The sequence below is a fragment of the Aegilops tauschii genome, unplaced genomic scaffold, assembly GCF_002575655.3.
Source record: "Aegilops tauschii subsp. strangulata cultivar AL8/78 unplaced genomic scaffold, Aet v6.0 ptg001046l_obj, whole genome shotgun sequence".
Classification (NCBI taxonomy): domain Eukaryota; kingdom Viridiplantae; phylum Streptophyta; class Magnoliopsida; order Poales; family Poaceae; genus Aegilops; species Aegilops tauschii.
The window spans coordinates 1-20,676 of NW_027333257.1; the positions used below are offsets into that span (position 1 = coordinate 1).

The 20,676-nt window shown below is 36.7% G+C and overlaps 4 non-coding genes across 4 annotated transcripts; 2 read left to right on the plus strand and 2 right to left on the minus strand.

Moving 5' to 3' along the window:
- Nucleotides 1-7,177: 7,177 nt before the first annotated feature.
- On the minus strand, nt 7,178-7,249 carry TRNAR-UCU (transfer RNA arginine (anticodon UCU)). The gene has a single exon. It is a non-coding gene; the product is annotated as a tRNA-Arg (tRNA).
- Nucleotides 7,250-15,882: 8,633 nt separating this feature from the next.
- On the plus strand, nt 15,883-15,969 carry TRNAS-GGA (transfer RNA serine (anticodon GGA)). Its single transcript has one exon. It is a non-coding gene; the product is annotated as a tRNA-Ser (tRNA).
- A 1,216-nt stretch (nt 15,970-17,185) lies between these two features.
- On the minus strand, nt 17,186-17,258 carry TRNAT-UGU (transfer RNA threonine (anticodon UGU)). Its single transcript has one exon. It is a non-coding gene; the product is annotated as a tRNA-Thr (tRNA).
- A 1,641-nt stretch (nt 17,259-18,899) lies between these two features.
- On the plus strand, nt 18,900-18,972 carry TRNAF-GAA (transfer RNA phenylalanine (anticodon GAA)). The gene has a single exon. It is a non-coding gene; the product is annotated as a tRNA-Phe (tRNA).
- Nucleotides 18,973-20,676: the final 1,704 nt, after the last annotated feature.

Here is a 20,676-nt window from a genome sequence, read left to right on the forward strand (position 1 = left end):
GTCTATTTAAATCGCACATAAAAAAATCCGGTCAAATTTTCATTGTAAATATGAATTCCTTTGTTATAAGAGCAGCTAAACCTTATTTGGCCACTACAGGAGCAACTGTTAATGGTCATTATGGAGAAATCCTTTACAAGGGAGATAGGTTAGTTACGTTTATATATGAAAAATCGAGATCTAGTGACATAACGCAAGGTCTTCCAAAAGTGGAACAAATCTTTGAAGCGCGTTCAATTGATTCATTATCCCCGAATCTCGAAAGGAGAATTGAGGATTGGAATGAGCGTATACCAAGAATTTCTTGGGGTCCCTTGGGGATTCTTGATTGGAGCTGAGCTAACCATAGCCCAAAGTCGTATCTCTTTGGTTAATAAAATCCAAAAGGTTTATCGATCCCAAGGGGTACAGATCCATAATAGACATATAGAGATTATTATACGCCAAGTAACATCAAAAGTGCGGGTTTCCGAAGATGGAATGTCTAATGTTTTTTCGCCTGGGGAATTAATCGGACTATTGCGAGCGGAACGAGCAGGACGAGCTTTGGATGAATCGATCTATTATCGGGCAATCTTATTGGGAATAACAAGGGCTTCCCTAAATACCCAAAGTTTCATATCTGAAGCAAGTTTTCAAGAAACTGCTCGAGTTTTAGCAAAAGCTGCCCTACGAGGTCGCATTGATTGGTTGAAAGGCTTGAAAGAAAACGTAGTTCTGGGGGGGATTATACCTGTTGGTACCGGATTCCAAAAATTTGTGCATCGTTCCCCACAAGACAAGAACCTTTATTTCGAAATAAAAAAAAAAAATCTATTCGCGTCGGAAATGAGAGATTTTTTGTTTCTCCATACAGAATTAGTTTCTTCAGATTCTGACGTAACAAACAATTTTTATGAGACATAAGAACCCCCCATTTAACATTTAACCCTATATCATTTAAGGATACATAAAAAAATATTTTTTATTTCAAGCTATTTCGGATCTTTCTTAATCTTCAAAAAAGAACTAAATTCCGTAATGGAATGGTAGGGTTAAAAAAAAAAGGAAGTGTGGAAAAAATGACAAGAAGATATTGGAACATTAATTTGAAAGAGATGATAGAAGCAGGAGTTCATTTTGGTCATGGTATTAAGAAATGGAATCCTAAAATGGCCCCTTACATTTCGGCAAAGCGTAAAGGTACTCATATTATAAATCTCGCTAGAACGGCTCGTTTTTTATCAGAAGCTTGTGATTTAGTTTTTGATGCAGCAAGTCAGGGAAAAAGTTTCTTAATTGTTGGTACCAAAAAAAGAGCAACAGATTTAGTAGCATCAGCTGCAATAAGGGCTCGTTGTCATTATGTTAATAAAAAGTGGTTCAGTGGTATGTTAACGAATTGGTCGATTACGAAAACTAGACTTTCTCAATTTAGAGACTTAAGAGCAGAAGAAAAAATGGGAAAATTCCACCATCTCCCAAAAAGAGATGTGGCAATCTTGAAGAGAAAATTATCTACCTTGCAAAGGTATCTCGGCGGGATCAAATATATGACGAGATTGCCAGACATTGTGATCGTCCTTGATCAGCAAAAAGAGTATATAGCTCTTCGGGAATGTGCCATTTTGGGGATTCCTACTATTTCTTTAGTCGATACAAATTGTGACCCGGATCTCGCGAATATATCGATTCCAGCCAACGATGACACTATGACTTCAATTCGATTGATTCTTAACAAATTAGTATTTTCAATTTGTGAGGGCCGTTCTCTCTATATAAGAAATCGTTGATTAAGAATATATAGTGAATTCTTGGGCAACTGCGTAAATTTATGGAATCACTTACTTTACTATATCTTTTTTTTTGCATAGAATTTTTTTTGCATAGAAAAAAGAAGGGGAATATTGATATATAATTAGAGGGTATTGATATATATTATGATCTGATGTGCTTTCTTGGTATCCTAAATATAAGATTAATACTTCAAGTTGCTGAGTGAGAAAGAGATGGTTGAATCAAAAGAATTCCTTTTTTGAAGTTCAATTTTTATCAGAGGACAATATGAATATTATACCTTGTTCCATTAAAACACTCAAGGGGTTATACGATATATCGGGTGTAGAAGTAGGCCAACACTTCTATTGGCAAATAGGAGGTTTCCAAATTCATGCCCAAGTACTCATCACTTCTTGGGTCGTAATTACTATCTTGCTAGGTTCAGTTGTCATAGCTGTTCGGAATCCACAAACCATCCCGACCGACGGTCAGAATTTTTTTGAATATGTCCTTGAGTTTATTCGAGACTTGAGCAAAACTCAGATTGGAGAAGAATATGGTCCCTGGGTTCCCTTTATTGGAACTATGTTCCTTTTTATTTTGTTTCGAATTGGTCGGGTGCTCTTTTACCTTGGGAAAATTATAGAGTTACCCCATGGGGGAATTAGCAGCGCCCACGAATGATATAAATACTACTGTTGCTTTAGCTTTACTCACGTCAGCGGCATATTTTTATGCTGGTCTTAGCAAAAAGGATTGAGCTATTTCGAGAAATATATTAAACCAACTCCAATCCTTTTACCAATTAACATCCTAGAAGATTTCACAAAACCATTATCGCTTAGCTTTCGACTTTTCGGGAATATATTGGCGGATGAATTAGTCGTTGTTGTTCTTGTTTCTTTAGTCCCCTTAGTAATCCCTATACCGGTCATGTTTCTTGGATTATTTACAAGCGGTATTCAAGCTCTTATTTTTGCAACATTAGCCGCAGCCTATATAGGTGAATCCATGGAGGGTCATCATTGAATTGACTCTTTTTGGAAATAGTATTTTTTTTTGCAGCTTAGCTCAATTCATGCATGGTTCCAGATAATCTGCTTGGTTGCAAAAAAATAGTTAGAAATGCGTATGAATATATAGCCTAGAGTTGTAGGAGAGAGAATAGACTATATTATGGAATTTTCAAAGTATATATGCATTAAGGAGGGTGGAGTCAGGCTAGATCTATACTATAATATCCTTAATGTCTATAAGTGGAGTCCTCTTTTATGCGGGTTTCCACTTTAAGCAATGATTTTAGAATCCGATTCAATAGAAAATGAGAAAATATGCAAACAAAATAGAAGAAACAAATGTATATATATATAGGATATTATATTATATATTCCTAGGTTAGATTCATTATCTAATCCGATATATGGATATGGAATTCCCTTCTATGTAGTTCGGACAATTCACATTATCATTTCAATTGATTTCAATTTGTACTTTTTAGTTACTTTACTTCTCCCCAATAGAGCTTAGAAGTAAGAATTTATTGGTTGATTGTATCCTTAACCATTTCTTTTTTTTGACACGAGGAACTACTCACCATGAATCCACTAATTGCTGCTGCTTCTGTTATTGCTGCTGGATTGGCCGTAGGGCTTGCTTCTATTGGACCTGGAGTTGGTCAAGGTACTGCTGCAGGACAAGCTGTAGAAGGTATTGCGAGGACAGCCAGAAGCAGAAGGTAAAATACGAGGTACTTTATTGCTTAGTCTAGCTTTTATGGAAGCTTTAACAATTTATGGACTAGTTGTGGCACTAGCGCTTTTATTTGCGAACCCTTTTGTTTAATCTTAAAAAAAAATTCTTTCGATTTCGATTAGATACTTTTTTCTTTTTTTAGTAAATTGGTATTTGCTTCCGCAATTCCAATTATATCAATACTTTATTTAATTTACTCCTATTTATTACTCCTGGAATTATCTATTTATCGGGACAGATAATACCCCATTCTAGGAAGGGCTGAGTTGAGTATTATTAATTTAGAAGATATGCTCACCTTCTTATTTCCCGTCCTTAGTTTAGGAAAGTGGAAAGTTTTTTCCTTTTATTTAGGAATTTTGGGAACAGAACATTTCAACAAAGGAAGTCTTTCACCGGTCAAACAAGACGTAAGACTTAATCTAAAAGAAATTACTAGATTGAATCTATTTGCATTAAAAAAACCGATCAAAAAAGGGCGAGCGAAGGTAAGTGATCGAAAAACTTTGTTCTTTGTTCGTCCTATCTATAAGAGGAGAGCATATGAAAAATGTAACCCATTCTTTCGTTTTTTTTAGCTCACTGGCCATCCGCTGGCAGTTTCGGGGCTTAATACCGATATTTTAGCAACAAATCTAATAAATCTAACTGTAGTGGTTGGTGTTTTGATTTTTTTTGGAAAGGGAGTGTGTGCGAGTTGTCTATTTCAAGAATAGATTGGATCTATCCGGCTGCACTTTATAATATTTTTTAGTATTTTTCGGATAAATAAGAAAAGGGTGCACGATCTCGACGAATTACTTCTGAATAAATTCAGAAATCATATGGAAGAACCATAGCATTTCGCGACTCATTGGTAAATCAACTTTGATTCTCTATAAACCAAGAATGTGAGGACCATTAACACGGTTAAAGCTAAACTGCTTGAAGTCCAGGCAAAAAGAGGTACTCTTTCTACAACTATATTAGTATTAGTACCGAATTTAAACGGGAAATAGCTAATGTAAAATTTATCTGATATAGAACACTCATATCGATAAAATGGTTTGAACTATTTACTAGAAAAAAAAAAGGGGGCACCCTGCCCTTTTTTAACCAATGCCGAATCGACGACCTATGTATAAAAAAGAGAAATTTTTTGGATTTGAAGAAAAAAAAAATAAAAAAGAATTCTATTAATTTTCATTTTCCATTTATTTAGTTAGTTTTTCTTAATGAAATTGAAATTATTAACTAGAGGGCAAATAAAAATAAAGAAACAACTTTGCTGACCATGATATATTTTTATCTAGGCGGAAGAGTCCTCTTAATATTTATCTAGTCTTATATAGGTTTCGGTATATTGAAATATAAACATAAAAAAGAAGATAGAGGATAGGCTCATTACTTAAAAAAAAGATATGGAAATAGCTATAGAAAAAAAAAAAAAGGAGCGTGAGAGCCAAATGAATCGAAAGATTCATGTTTGGTTCGGGAAGAGATCATAAAAGTTGTAAACTTACAAAATAATCTACTTTCATTAAAAGATTTATTAGATAATCGAAAACAGAGGATCTTGAGTACTATTCGAAATTCAGAAGAATTGCGTAGAGGGACCATTGAGCAACTCGAAAAAGCTCGGATTCGATTACAGAAAGTCGAACTAGAAGCGGATGAGTATCGAATGAATGGATACTCTGAGATAGAACGAGAAAAAGCAAATTTGATTAATGCTACTTCTATTAGTTTGGAACAATTGGAAAAGTCTAAAAACGAAACCCTTTATTTTGAAAAACAAAGGGCAATGAATCAGGTCCGACAGCGGGTTTTCCAACAGGCCGTACAAGGAGCTCTAGGAACTCTGAATAGTTGTTTGAATACCGAGTTACATTTCCGTACGATTCGTGCTAATATTGGCATTCTCGGGTCCCTGAATGGAAGAGATAATTAAATTAATTAGGCCTTGAACTTCTACTTTCGTTTAGAATTTAGGCATTATTTTTCCCCTTGCTTCCGAAAAAAGAGTCAAGAAACACTAATGGCAAACCCTTCGAGTCGACGAAATTCATAAAATTCTCCGCGAACGTATTGAACAATATAATAGGAAAGTAGGGATTGAGAATATAGGTCGCGTAGTTCAAGTGGGGGATGGGATTGCTCGTATTATAGGTCTTGGTGAAATAATGTCAGGTGAATTAGTCGAATTTGCAGAAGTACTAGGGGTATTGCTCTGAATTTGGAATCCAAAAATGTTGGGATTGTATTAATGGGCGATGGGTTGATGATACAAGAGGGAAGTTTTGTAAAAGCAACAGGAAGAATTGCTCAGATACCCGTGAGTGAGGCTTACTTGGGTCGTGTTGTAAATGCTCTGGCTAAACCTATTGATGGGAAAGGCGAAATTATAGCTTCCGAATCTCGCTTAATTGAATCTCCTGCTCCAAGTATAATTTCCAGGCGTTCCGTATACGAACCTCTTCAAACAGGGGCTTATTGCTATCGATTCGATGATCCCTATAGGGCGCGGTCAGCGAGAGTTAATTATTGGGGACAGACAGACTGGCAAAACAGCAGTAGCCACAGATACAATTCTCAATCAAAAAGGGCAAGGTGTAATATGTGTTTATGTAGCTATCGGTCAAAGAGCATCCTCCGTAGCTCAAGTAGTAACTACTTTCCATGAGGAGGGGGCTATGGAATACACTATTGTAGTAGCTGAAATGGCGGATTCACCTGCTACATTACAATACCTCGCTCCTTATACGGGAGCAGCCCTGGCTGAGTATTTTATGTACCGCGAACGGCATACTTTAATAATTTATGATGATCTCTCCAAACAGGCACAAGCTTATCGCCAAATGTCCCTTCTATTAAGAAGACCTCCCGGCCGTGAGGCTTATCCAGGGGATGTTTTTTATTTGCATTCACGCCTTTTAGAAAGAGCCGCTAAATTAAATTCTCTTTTAGGCGAAGGAAGTATGACCGCTTTACCAATAGTTGAGACTCAATCTGGAGACGTTTCCGCCTATATTCCTACTAATGTAATCTCCATTACAGATGGACAAATATTCTTATCTGCGGATCTATTCAATGCCGGAATTCGACCCGCTATTAATGTGGGTATTTCTGTTTCCAGAGTAGGATCCGCGGCTCAAATTAAAGCCATGAAACAAGTAGCTGGCAAATCAAAATTGGAACTTAGCGCAATTCGCAGAGTTACAAGCCTTTGCACAATTCGCTCTGCTCTCGATAAAACAAGTCAGAATCAATTGGCAAGGGGTCGACGATTAAGGGAATTGCTTAAACAATCCCAGGCAAATCCTCTCCCAGTGGAAGAGCAGATAGCTACTATTTATACCGGAACAAGAGGATATCTTGATTCGTTAGAAATTGAACAGGTAAATAAATTTCTGGATGAGTTACGTAAACATCTAAAAGATACTAAACCTCAATTCAAGAAATTATATCTTCTAGCAAGACATTCACCGAGCAAGCGGAAATCCTTTTGAAGGAAGCTATTCAGGAACAGCTGGAACGGTTTTCTCTTCAGTAACAAATAAATTTTGCATGTCTACTCTTGTTAGTAGAATAGGAATCGTTGAGAAAGCTTTTTCATTTGAATCATGCAAAAAAGTTTTCTTTGTTTTTAGTTTAGTATAGTTATTTAAAGAATAGATAGAAATAAGATTGCGTCCAATAGGATTTGAACCTATACCAAAGGTTTAGAAGACCTCTGTCCTATCCATTAGACAATGGACGCTTTTCTTTCATATTTTATTCTTTCTTTTATTTTTTTGCTTCTTCCGAGAAAAAACTGTTAGACCAAAACTCTTTTAGGAAATCAAAAAATCCAGATACAAATGCATGATGTATATATTATATCATGCATATATCATAAAGAAGGAGTATGGAGCCGGTAGTGGGAATCGAACCCGCAACCCCAAGGTTATGAGCCTTATGAGCTACCAAACTGCTCTATACTCTTAAACTAAAGAGGGGGTAACTAGTGGATAAAAGAGGGTTGGATACGCCCCTCTACCAATATCTATACAAATAGAATAGTCCATTTATACAGAATGGTAAAGAGGGCTCCTCTATGATTATCAATTCCAGAAATCCATACAAATACGAAAGGGTATTTTATCCTTACCAACTGGATCTTGTTGCAACCCGGTAACAAACACTCATAAACCATTTCTCGAAGTACGTGTCCGGATAGCCAAAATGTCGATAGTTAGCTCTAGGTCTTCCGGTCAAAAAACAACGTCGATGAAGGCGTGTAGGTGCACTATTACGCGGTAGGGATTGCAATTTTTCTCGCATTTTCGTTTTTTCACTCAAACTCAAGGGAGAAACTTTGCTTCTTATCTTTTTTTTTAAAGATTGACGAATCAAATGATATTTCTGTTCTAATTTCTGCCGCTTCTTCTCCCTCTGAATCAAACTTTTTTTTGCCATAATGTGTCGTTGCTATTATTACCAAGTATACGGTTCTAATCCTAGATGGAAAAATAAATAGAAAAAGAAATCTAAAAAGGCAGATCCTCCCTCTCTATCAAGAGTAATGAACTAGGTGCTGATACAGTACAAAAAAACAAACTAAATTAACCAAACTTGCCTGATGTTGAGGCAATCAAGAAAGCTGCATAAGTGAATATATAACCCACGGAAAAGTGAGCTAATCCAACCAATCTTGCTTGCACAATGGAAAGAGCCACGGGCTTATCTCTCCAGCGAATTAAATTAGCTAAAGGTGTGCGTTCATGAGCCATGCTAAAGTCTCAATTAATTCCTGCCAATACCCCCGCCAGGAAATTAAGAACATAAATCCAGTAGCCCAAACAAGATGTCCAAATAAGAACATCCACGCCCATACCGATAAACTATTCATCCCAAAAGGATTATATCCATTGATAAGTTGTGAAGAGTTTAACCATAGGTAATCTCTTAACCATCCCATCAAATAAGTGGAGGATTCATTAAATTGTGAAAACGTTGCCCTGCCATAATGTGATATGTTTCCAATGCCAATAAAAAGTAACCCACCCAATGGTATTTAACATCCAGAAAACTGCCAAATAAAATGCGTCCCAAGCAGAAATATCACAAGTACCGCCGCGCCCTGGGCCGTCACAAGGAAAACTATATCCAAAATCCTTTTTATCTGGCATTAATTTGGAACCGCGTGCATCTAAAGCGCCCTTTACTAAAATCAATGTAGTTGTATGCAAACCTAGAGCAATAGCATGATGAACCAAGAAATCCCCAGGTCCTATTGTTAAGAAAAGCGAATTACTATTCTCATTAACAGCATTCAACCATCCGGGCAACCATAGGCTTCGACCCGCATTGAAAGCGGGGCCATTCGTTGAAGATAAGAGTATATCGAACCCATATGTCGTCTTGCCATGAGCAGATTGTAATCCATTGGGCAAATATAGGTTCGATCAAGATTTGCTTTTCTGGAGTACCAAAAGCAAGCATGACGTCGTTAATGAACATAAAGGCCCAAGGTATGGAATCCTAGAAAGAGGCTAGCCCAACTTAAATGAGATATGATAGCTTCTTTATGGTCTAACATTCTTGCCAATACATTATCCTCATTCTGTTCCGGATTGTAATCCCTAATGAAAAAAATAGCTCCATGAGCAAAAGCCCCTGTCATGTATGAACCCTGCAATATATTGGTGATGAGTATATAAAGCAGCTTGAGTAGTAAAGTCTTGTGCTATGAATGCATAAGGAGGTAAAGAGTACATATGTTGAGCTACTAAGGAAGTAATAACCCCTAAAGAAGCTAGAGCAAGACCTAACTGAAAATGAATCGAATTGTTGATTGTGTCATAAAGGCCCTTATGCCCACGCCCTAATCGACCCCCCGGAGGAGTATGCGCTTCTAAAAGATCTTTAATACTGTGCCCAATTCCGAAGTTAGTTCGATACATGTGACCGGCAATGAGAAAAATAAATGCAATAGCTAAATGATGGTGAGCCATATCGGTCAGCCACAAACTTTGCGTTTGTGGGTGGAATCCCCCAAGAAGAGTTAGAATGGCAGTTCCCGCTCCTTGAGCGGTACCAAATAAATGATTACTCGAATCAGGGGTTTTGGGCATAAAGATTCCATTGACCCGTCAAAAGGGGTCCCAACCCCTGGGGATAGGGTAATACATCTAAGAAATTATTCCATCGAACGTACTCCCCCCTGGATGCGGGAATAGCAACATGAACTAAATGTCCTGTCCAAGCCAAAGAACTTACCCCGAAAAGTCCTGACAAATGATGATTGAGACGAGATTCCGCGTTTTTGAACCACGAAAGGCTTGGTTTCCATTTGGGTTGTAGATGTAACCAACCCGCTATTAAGGACAGCGTAGAAAGAAATAATAGAAAAAGAGCTCCAGTATAAAGATCCTCATTGGTGCGTAATCCTATTGTATACCACCACTGATAAACTCCAGAATAAGCAATATTCACTGGACCAGCAGCACCTCCTCGAGTAAAGGCTTCCACAGCGGGTTGACCAAAATGAAGGATCCCAAATCGCATGAGCAATAGGTCTTACGTGTAAAGGATCTGTATCCATGATTCAAAATTTCCTTGCCAAGCTACATGAAACAGATTTCCGGACGTCCATAGAAAGATTATTGCTAATTGCCCAAAGTGAGAAGCAAAAATGTTCTGATAAAGACGTTCTTCAGTAATATCATCATGACTTTCGAAATCATGTGCGGTAGCAATACCAAACCAAATACGACGAGTAGTGGGGTCCTGAGCTAAGCCTTGGCTAAACCTGGAAATCTTAATTCCATAATGCCTTTCAAATCCTCCTAGCCACTATCCTACTGCAATAATTCTCGCTAAGAAGAATGCCCATGTCGTGGCAATTCCACCCAGAAGGTAATGGGTTACTCCTACAGCGCGTCCTTGTATAATGCTCAAGGCTCTAGGCTGAGTAGCAGGAGCAACTTTTAATTTGTTATGAGCCCAAACGATAGATTCAATGAGTTCTTGCCAATAACCACGGCCGCTGAATAAAAACATTAAACTGAAGGCCCAGACAAAATGAGCACCTAAGAAAAAAAAGACCATATGCAGATAATGAAGAACCATAAGACTGAATGACTTGCGATGCCTGTGCCCACAAGAAATCTCGAAGCCACCCATTAATCGTAATGGAACTCTGTGCAAAGTTTCCCCCTGTAATATGAGTTACCACCCCTTGATCACTTATAGTACCCCCAAACATCCGACTGCATTTTCCAACTGAAATGGAAAATGACTACCGAAATTGCATTGTACATCCAGAATAAACCTAAGAAAACATGATCCCAGGCGGATACTTGACATGTTCCCCCTCGGCCAGGCCCATCGCAAGGAAAGCGAAAACCTAGATTTGCTTTATCGGGTATCAAACGGGAACTCCGAGCAAATAAAACACCTTTCAAAAGTATTAATACAGTCACATCATGTATGGTAAATGCATGAATGTGATGGACTAAAAAATCTGCGGTTCCTAATGGAATAGGTAACAAAGCCACTTTGCCACCTACTGCTACTAACTCGCCGCCTCCCCACGTTAAGCTAGTACTTGTTGTTGCACCAGGAGCTGTTACGCCAGGCGCAGTAGCATGGATATTTTGTACCCATTGAGCAAAGATAGGTTGTAATTGTATGGCAGTATCCGAAAACATATCTTGTGGACGGCCTAAAGCACTCATGGTATCATTATGAATGTACAAGCCAAAACTGTGAAAACCTAGAAATATACATACCCAGTTAAGGTGGGATATGATTGCATCGCGGTGTCTAAGGACGCGATCTAATAGATCGTTGTATCGAGTAGTTGGATCATAGTCTCTTACCATAAAAATTGCTGCATGTGCAGCAGCACCGACTATTAGAAATCCGCCAATCCACATGTGGTGTGTGAACAAGGAAAGTTGTGTACCATAGTCAGTAGCTAGGTATGGATAGGGAGGCATAGAATACATATGATGAGCTACAACAATGGTTGTAGAGCCTAGCATAGCTAGGTTAAGAGATAATTGAGCATGCCATGACGTTGTTAAGATTTCATAAAGACCCTTATGGCCTTGTCCTGTAAATGGGCCCTTGTGAGCCTCCAAAATATCTTTAAGTCCATGGCCAATACCCCAATTGGTCCTATACATATGACCTGCGATTAGGAAAAGAATAGCAATAGCTAAATGATGGTGCGCAATATCGGTCAGCCAGAGACCACCGGTTACTGGATCTAGTCCTCCGCGAAAAGTCAGAAATTCTGCGTATTTGGACCAATTTAAAGTGAAAAAAGGGGTTGCTCCTTCGGCAAAACTAGGATAAAGTTGAGCCAAAAGGTCCCGATTCAAGATAAATTCATGAGGAAGTGGTATCTCTTTAGGATCCACCCCAGCGTCAAGAAATTGGTTAATTGGTAAAGATACATGAATTTGGTGCCCCGCCCAAGAAAGAGACCCAAGTCCTAATAATCCCGCTAAGTGGTGATTCAACATGGATTCTACATCTTGGAACCAGGCCAATTTGGGAGCGGCTTTGTGATAATGGAACCAACCAGCAAAAAGCATTAACGCTGCAAAAATCAATGCACCAATTGCAGTACAATAGAGTTGTAATTCACTAGTTATTCCAGATGCTCGCCAAAGCTGAAAAAAACCAGAGGTTATTTGGATTCCTCGGAAACCCCCGCCTACATCACCATTCAATATTTCTTGCCCTACTATAGGCCAAACTACCTGAGCACTGGGTCCAATGTGAGTAGGATCACTTAGCCATGCTTCATAATTGGAAAAACGGGCGCCATGAAAGTACATGCCACTCAACCAAAGAAAGATAATGGAAAGTTGCCCGAAATGAGCACTAAAGACTTTTCGAGAAATCTCCTCCAAATCACCAGTATGACTATCGAAATCGTGAGCATCAGCATGTAGGTTCCAGATCCAAGTGGTAGTATCAGGGCCCTTAGCTAGTGTTCTTGAGAAATGGCCGGGTCTGGCCCATTCCTCAAAAGATGTTTTTACAGGATCCCTATCCACAACAATTTTTACTTCTGGTTCCGGCGAACGAATAATCATTAAGTCCTCCTCTTTCCGGACAAGACATACAAAGAGACCCGCCAACTGTCTTTTTAGTGAATCTTTGAAGATATATATTTTGAAAGATAGATTTTGAAAGATAGATTTTGAAAGATAGATATTGTGATTAGTTCTTTTCTTTACTATCTACCATCCTTCTATTTTTTTTTAGTTATTCACTGGAGCAATTATATATTGAAGTCAATCCGAGGCAAGTGTTCGGGTCTATTATGACATAAAGATTAGGTGCCTAACGGACATTGTTTATCTTGAAAAACAAATATTTCTCGACGTAAGAAAAAAATCTTTTTTATTTTTAATTTAGAGAAACTAGTGTATTTTTTTTTGAGGGCATAAGCTCCTATCTATATCTACTTTCCTTGAGCATAATATAGGGTTTTTTATTTGATTCTAAATTCCAAGATAACTCATTAGAATTATTAATAAGATGGTCCTAATATATTAGCAATATTTAGATTGCCCCCTCTTTTTATTCAGTTTATTACTTCTATTCTAGACCCTATCCCTATGGTTTATTCTTATGAAATATCATATAAAATAGAAGGTATAAGAAATGGATATAATGAAATTCTTGATTCGATCTTACGACCTAATTTATTTGATTAATGGATCAACAACCAAACCACCCATTTTATGAAAAAGAAGGAGCATGGTCTTATTCAAATTCAAAGCGCTTCGTAATCTTCAACCAGTTCTGTGCTTCAATATAATTTCCCGGAGTAAGCGCTATAGCTTGTTTCCAATATTCAGCAGCTTGATCAAACCAAGCTTCCGCAATTTCCGAATCACCCTGTAGAATGGCCTGTTCTCCTCGGTCGGAATAGGAAGTTCCTTCCCTTAGAACCGTACTTGAGAGTTTCCTACCTCATACGGCTCAGAAATTGCTATCTGAATTTCCCCTATCTTAACTGAATTCGATTTATCAAAAATCGATCCAATTTGTTCTTGGGTTAAGCAGAAGAAATTAATTACCTAAGTTTCAAACCCTAATTTTTATCAATAATCAGTTTGATCTTTTTTCCCACCTTCAGAAGAATGAAGCATAGATAGATATAGAGCCTTCGTTCAAATTTTCTGAAAGGTAACTATCCCGTTTTCATATATGAAATCTCTATAGAATCCTTGAAAAAGACTTTTTTCCATAAGAAAGAAAAAAGAACTTACTATCTTTGGGATCTGATACTACACCGCTGCTTAATCCCTTAGTGGATCGGCTCTATTACATAAGCGGATTCCTAAATTTTGCCCCATATCATGGGATAAGTAAGCAGTGTTTTTTTAGTTGTATCGACCCAGTCGCTCACTAATTGATCTTTACGGTGCTTTCTCTATCAATTTGAGAAACTTTATCCATAGAGTAGTAGTATAGGCCATACTTTCTTCGTTTTTTGATTCTCGTGAAGTGTCCTTCCTTCCTACAGCTGATAGGGAAAAATCGTTGTTTTTACGATCCCTATGTAGAAAGCCCTTTTTTCTAGTATTTACTAGAAAATTTGATCCTCTCTTTTTTTTTTTCTTTCTATAGTGGAGATAGTCGCACGTAATGACAGATCACGGCCATATTATTAAAAGCTTGCGGTAAGAAGGGGTTTCGTTCTAGTGCCCGGAAATAATATTCCAAAGCCTTTGTATGCTCTCCATTGCTTGTGTGTATAAGGCCTATGTTATAGAGTATATAACTTCGATCATAGGGATCGATTTCTAGTCGCGTAGCTTCATAATAATTTTGCAAAGCTTCCGCATAATTTCCTTCGGATTGAGCCAACATCCGTTACGGTCGTTCATTCTATTCAAAAAATCTCCGTTCCAAAACCGTACATGAGGTTTTCATCTCATACGGCTCCTCCCTTCTGTACATAATAGTACTAAGCGAAATAATCTATAGAATCAAAATAGAATTAGTCCCGTCTCATTATGAACCGAAAGGGGCTGGTATTTTTCCAAGAAATCTCTAGCCAACCTTCCCACAAGAGGTTTTTCTTAACACCAATGAATTCTATTAATGCTAGAGGAAAACGATAGCTCCAATAATTTCTTTGTTCTCAACGCCTCCTATTTAGAGGAATTAGCTACTTCAACGATCTTTGATGGTTATAGGGGTATCCAAAGTACAAACCTGATGGTTGTTTGTTATCCCAACCATTCTTCCCAGCCCTGATACCGATCAGGAAAGGGGTAATTTCTAACAAAGTTTTTCTCTTGTTGATTCCTATTTCTAGGTGTAGTGCTTTTCTCCCCTATGCTGCCTACGGATACTAATAGAGTAGGATTGGCCTGTAATCCATACCATACCATATCCTGTAGGTGTAACCTTTCGCTCAATACTCAAATCTACAATTGAAGTATCTGAAGCCGCATCAATCGAGGATACACGACGGAAGGAATTGTTAGTTCGCCTCACCTTCCCGAAGCGTGGGTTTGTTTGCTTTACAAATTTGGTTCTCTCTATGCCAACCCCCTCTCTTTTTCGTAAGACTGAGGTATAGGTAGGGCTAAAAAAAAGCAAAAAAAAAGAGTCAAATCGCACCATCTCTATAATAAGTAAATGCCTTTTTTTCTCCTGAGGTTGTCGGAATTATTCGCAATAAAATATTGGCTACAATTGAGGAGGTCTTATCAATGAAATTTCCATTTACACGGGATCTAGGCATAATTCCCAACCCATTCTATATAGAATTGTTTTCATTCCTTCACAAAATAACATAAAAACAAACACATTCGATTCTTATAATTATAAATAGATTGATCCATATGCTCTACTCTAAATCCATATGCTTTAAATGGATAAGAGAGATAGAGATATGGATTTTCCGCTCAGCTCAAATTGTATCCTTTTCCTTCTGCTTGGACACGAAGAGATATGAAATATTTGACTAAGACTGGATTTCATTCCACTTTGCTATTTCTGAACAACAACTTATGTTATCAACTATTTCGTGTTTTCAAAGTTATTAATTGTCTCATACCCTATTTTTGATTTCGATAGTATGGTGTAGCGTATCTTATGCAAACGGAATTCTAAGGTTTCTTTATTTTATTATGCAATAAGAAGAATTCTTCCATTTTCTTTTTCTTTAGTTGCGGGAAAACCCAAATTAAAACTTTTTTTTTATAGCGAGCGCAATTTCTAGTAAAAAATCCTGTATCCTTCCACTTAGATCAAAAGGAATTTTTCCAATAGAACTATGGAACCCCCGAGTGGTTGCGGTTGTACCTGTACTGCAGGAATAAGAAAACTCGCTATTCACTCAGTTTATTTTCCATAATAAGTTATGTAGGAGAGATGGCCGAGCGGTTCAAGGCGTAGCATTGGAACTGCTATGTAGACTTTTGTTTACCGAGGGTTCGAATCCCTCTCTTTCCGTTTTTCTTAATTCATCAACGTTAAGGATCACAATGTATCAAATCAAATAACAATTTTTTCCAGCAATAATATCTTATATTATCTTATTTTGATTTAATAGAAATTAGAAATTCTCTATAGCAAATTACTGTGGTATGTAAAATACACATAGAGGAAAAAAGAAAAAAGGATCCTAATCCTAGGGTTAATCAATTTTAGCTAGTTGATGGGAAAATACAAATTAATGGTAATGGTCTTAGGGCGATTTAGTTCGGGGAAAGGGGAAGGGGAAGAAAATTCTATGAACCTTTCCTTTTTTCGTTAAGTTCAAGTCTGACGAGAGTAATATTCTACAACTAACAACTCATTTATTTTGAGACCGACCCACTTCCTATCTAGGATTTTATTTACTAGTCCTTTATATTCCAACGTGTCAATCGCCAAATGCTTTGGCAATTTCCCCGGGTCCGATGAAGCAATATAATTTTGAACCAGACCTTTTGATCTTTGGTTATCTTTCGTAGTAATAATATCTCGGGGTTTGCAACGAAAACTTGGTATATTGACTATACGACCATTAACTAAAATATGTCTATGGTTGACTAATTGGCGGGCCCCAGGAATGGTTGAAGCCATACCCAATCGAAAAAGGATATTATCCAAACGCATTTCAAGTAATTGTAGTAAAACCTGGCCTGTTGACCTTTTTGCTTTTCCAGCGATATGTACATATCTAAGTAATTGTCGTTCTGTCAGACCATAATGAAAACGCAATTTCTGTTTTTCTTGAAGACGAATACGATATTGCTCCTTTTTCCCAGAATTGAATTTTTTTTTAAGATTACTTCCGGATTTAGGTGTTTTTCTAGTGAGTCCTGGTAAAGCTCCCAGACGGCGTATTTTTTTTAAACGAGGTCCTCGATAACGGGACATGAAGACTCCTTTTTTTATTTTATTGAAATTTCATTTTACACAATTAATTTCATTGTATTTACATTACAGAATACATCGAAATTAAAACTGAATTAAACTACAGGATAAACAGAGTAAAATCAACTAAAGTACCCAAAAAAATGGAATTTCATCAAAATCTTTATTTTTTGTATATATATTATTTATTTTATTGTTTTGTATCTAGCAAAATTGTAAGGTAAAAAACATAAAAGATCCTGGATTCTCCATTTAATTCGGAAAAAAAGAGATTCTTGTTCGTAGAACATCGATAGAGAAAAAAAAAAGCCGACTATCGGATTTGAACCGATGACCCTCGCATTACAAATGCGATGCTCTAACCTCTGAGCTAAGTGGGCTTACATAACGGAAATAGTGTAACAAATAGAAATAGGTATAGTATAGGAAATCCGTAAAATCTCAGATATTAGTTATTAATCTTAGCTATTAACTAGTTCTAAATTTGAAGTTATACTTATAAAAATAAAAAAATACTAAAACTTCTTAAAGATAAAGTTAGCTTGATATGCTTAACTATAGGATATTAAAAAATAAAATTATAGAATTTATTGGTATTTTCATTTGATCATTATAGACTTTATTATTTGTTAATAATTTGAGGATTAATATTTCACTAAGGGGAACATAGAGTCAGAGTAAATAAAATTGCTAATTCTGATTAGAAAAAAAGAATAAATATCAAGCGTTATAGTATAATTTTGAATACTATAAAAAAGTAAGACGGGAGGTGGGGGAGATAAAAACTTTTGGATATATTGATTCGGATTGAATTGCAAATACATCAAGGATAGAATCAATTCAATTCTGAATTGCAATAAGCAAGCGAGGTCTCTCAAATAGAGTCGAACTGAACTGCTAGACTACGTTGAGTGATGAACTCAATGATTCAAAAAAAAAACTAAGAGATGGATGAAATTACACAAGGAATCCTGGTCTCAAAGAAGAGGGAAATGGGGATATGGCGAAATCGGTAGACGCTACGGACTTGATTGTATTGAGCCTTGGTATGGAAACCTGCTAAGTGGTAACTTCCAAATTCAGAGAAACCCTGAATTAAAAAAGGGCAATCCTGAGCCAAATCCGTGTTTTGAGAAAACAAGGGGTTCTCGAACTAGAATACAAAGGAAAAGGATAGGTGCAGAGACTCAATGGAAGCTGTTCTAACGAATCGAGTTAATTACGTTGTGTTGTTAGTGGAATTCCTTCTAATTCTAAATTAGAGAAAGAGGGGTTTTATACCTTATACATTTAATAAACACGTATAGATACTGACATAGCAAACGATTAATCACAGAACTCATATTATATTATAATTATAATATAGGTTCTTTATCTTTTTTAAAAATGAAATTAGAAATGATAATGATTATGAAATAAAAAACTCATATCATAATTTTTTTTTTTCATTATTGTGAATCCACTCCAATCGAATATTGAATAATCAAATTCTTCAATTCAAATTCAAAGTTTTCGAGATCTTTAAAAAAGTGGATTAATCGGACGAGGACAAAGAGAGAGTCCCATTCTACATGTCAATACTGACAACAATGAAATTTCTAGTAAAAGGAAAATCCGTCGACTTTATAAGTTGTGAGGGTTCAAGTCCCTCTATCCCCAAATCCTCTTTTATTCCCTAACTCTACAATATTATTATTATTATTTATCCTCTTTTTTTTCTTTTTATCAATGCAATGGGTTTAAGATTCATTAGCTTTCTCATTCTACTCTTTCACAAAGGAATGCGAAGAGAACTCAATGGATCTTATCCTATTCATTGAATAGATTTCTTTTTTATTAGAGTATCGGCAAGAAATCTTGGTTATTCACTCTATTTTTAAGTTTTATTTAAGTAAACCATGCACAATGCATAGGACTACCCCCCCATTTTCAAATTTTAAATTTGAAATACTTTAATTAATTTTTAGTCCTTTTAATTGACATAGATACAAATACTCTACTAGGATGATGCACAAGAAAAGGTCAGGATAGCTCAGTTGGTAGAGCAGAGGACTGAAAATCCTCGTGTCACCAGTTCAAATCTGGTTCCTGGCAGAGAAAAAAAAAAGATCCACCGAATAGGTATTGATCCAAATACCTCGAGATGGATTGTGATACATATTCATTAATAATATTTATTCATCTAAGTGGATAAATCTATAATATAAATATAGAGGCACTTCTTTTTAAAGAAGTTTTAAAATATATCTTTTCTTTATGATAAAGAAGGGGGTGAGATTCCCCTTTATTTTTTTGCGTTTCTTAATTTTGTATTCCGCTATTCCGACGAATATTTTTTTAGTCTTGCTTATCTTTATCTTATCTTATTTTCCTAGTTGTGCTAAGTAATGTGCGCGGTACAAAGTTCCTGGTAGAGAACTTCTTTGAGTCATCCTATTTTTCTGTTCATATGAAGGAAATTAATATGCGATTTTCAAAATAGGGGAATCCAAATGAAACCCTTTTTTTGCTCAGTCTATCTGGAATGCTTTTGTATAATTAGGAATTAATTATAAATAGGTATTCCGTTTCATCTAGGAAAAGAACCTAAAAATATTCCTTGACTTGAATAAAATCTGGAGTTGTGTTGTATAAGTGAGCATGAATTTCTTATCATTCAATGAGCATCTTGTATTTCATAAAAATTGGGGGTTATATAATCCTTACGTAAGGGCCAGCCTATCCAACTTTCAGGCATTAGGATACGTTTAAGGCGCGGATGATTATCATAAGAGATTCCCACCATATCATAAGATTCGCGTTCTTGAAAATCGGCACTTCTCCAAATCCAGAAGACAGACGGAATTCTAGGATTATCCTTTTGGGCAAAGACTTTTATGCAGACTTCTTCTGGATTATCTATACCATATTGTATTCTCGTAAGATGATACACGCTAGCTAAAGATCCACCGGGTGCTACATCATAAGCACATTGGGAGCGTAAATAATTGTAACCATATACATATAAAATGACAGCAATGGAATCCCAATCCCCTGCTTTTATTTGTAAAGTCTCTATTCCTCGGTGATCAAAGCCCAAAGATCTATGAACCACCTCATGTTTGACTAGCCAATTAGATAACCAACCCTGCTGCATTGTCTTCATCTCTCCCTCTTTGTATAAATATTTCACATTTCGGATGCAAGTTTGAAAGATTGCCCTGCTTTTTATTTTTCTACACAAAAGAGCCCCTCTCCTAATTCACTAATTTGTAGGAAGGTACTGAACTTTTGGATTTGAAAAAAGTTTCAGAAGATATATCTAATGTAGATGGTGATTGATAGAGCAATTCTTGCTCATAAGTTCCTGTATGAGTACTGCGCCTAACATAAAGCTTGTGACTGGTAGTAAAACATCTATTTTTATTTTGAGATAGAGTTCGATCCTCAACTATTTCTCGCGATATCTTCTTACGAAGTTTTGTTAGGGCATCTATAACTGCCTCCGGTTTAGGTGGGCAGCCCGGCAAGTAGACATCCACAGGAATTAACTTATCAACTCCCCGAACAGTACTATAGGAATCCGTACTGAACATTCCCCCTGTAATAGTACAGGCTCCCATAGCAATGACGTATTTTGGTTCAGGCATTTGCTCGTATAATCTCACTAAAGAGGGAGCCATTTTCATTGTTACCGTACCGGCTGTTAAAATTAGGTCTGCTTGCCTAGGACTTGATCTTGGTACCAATCCATAACGATCAAAGTCGAATCGTGAGCCTATTAATGAAGCAAATTCAATGAAACAACAACTGGTACCG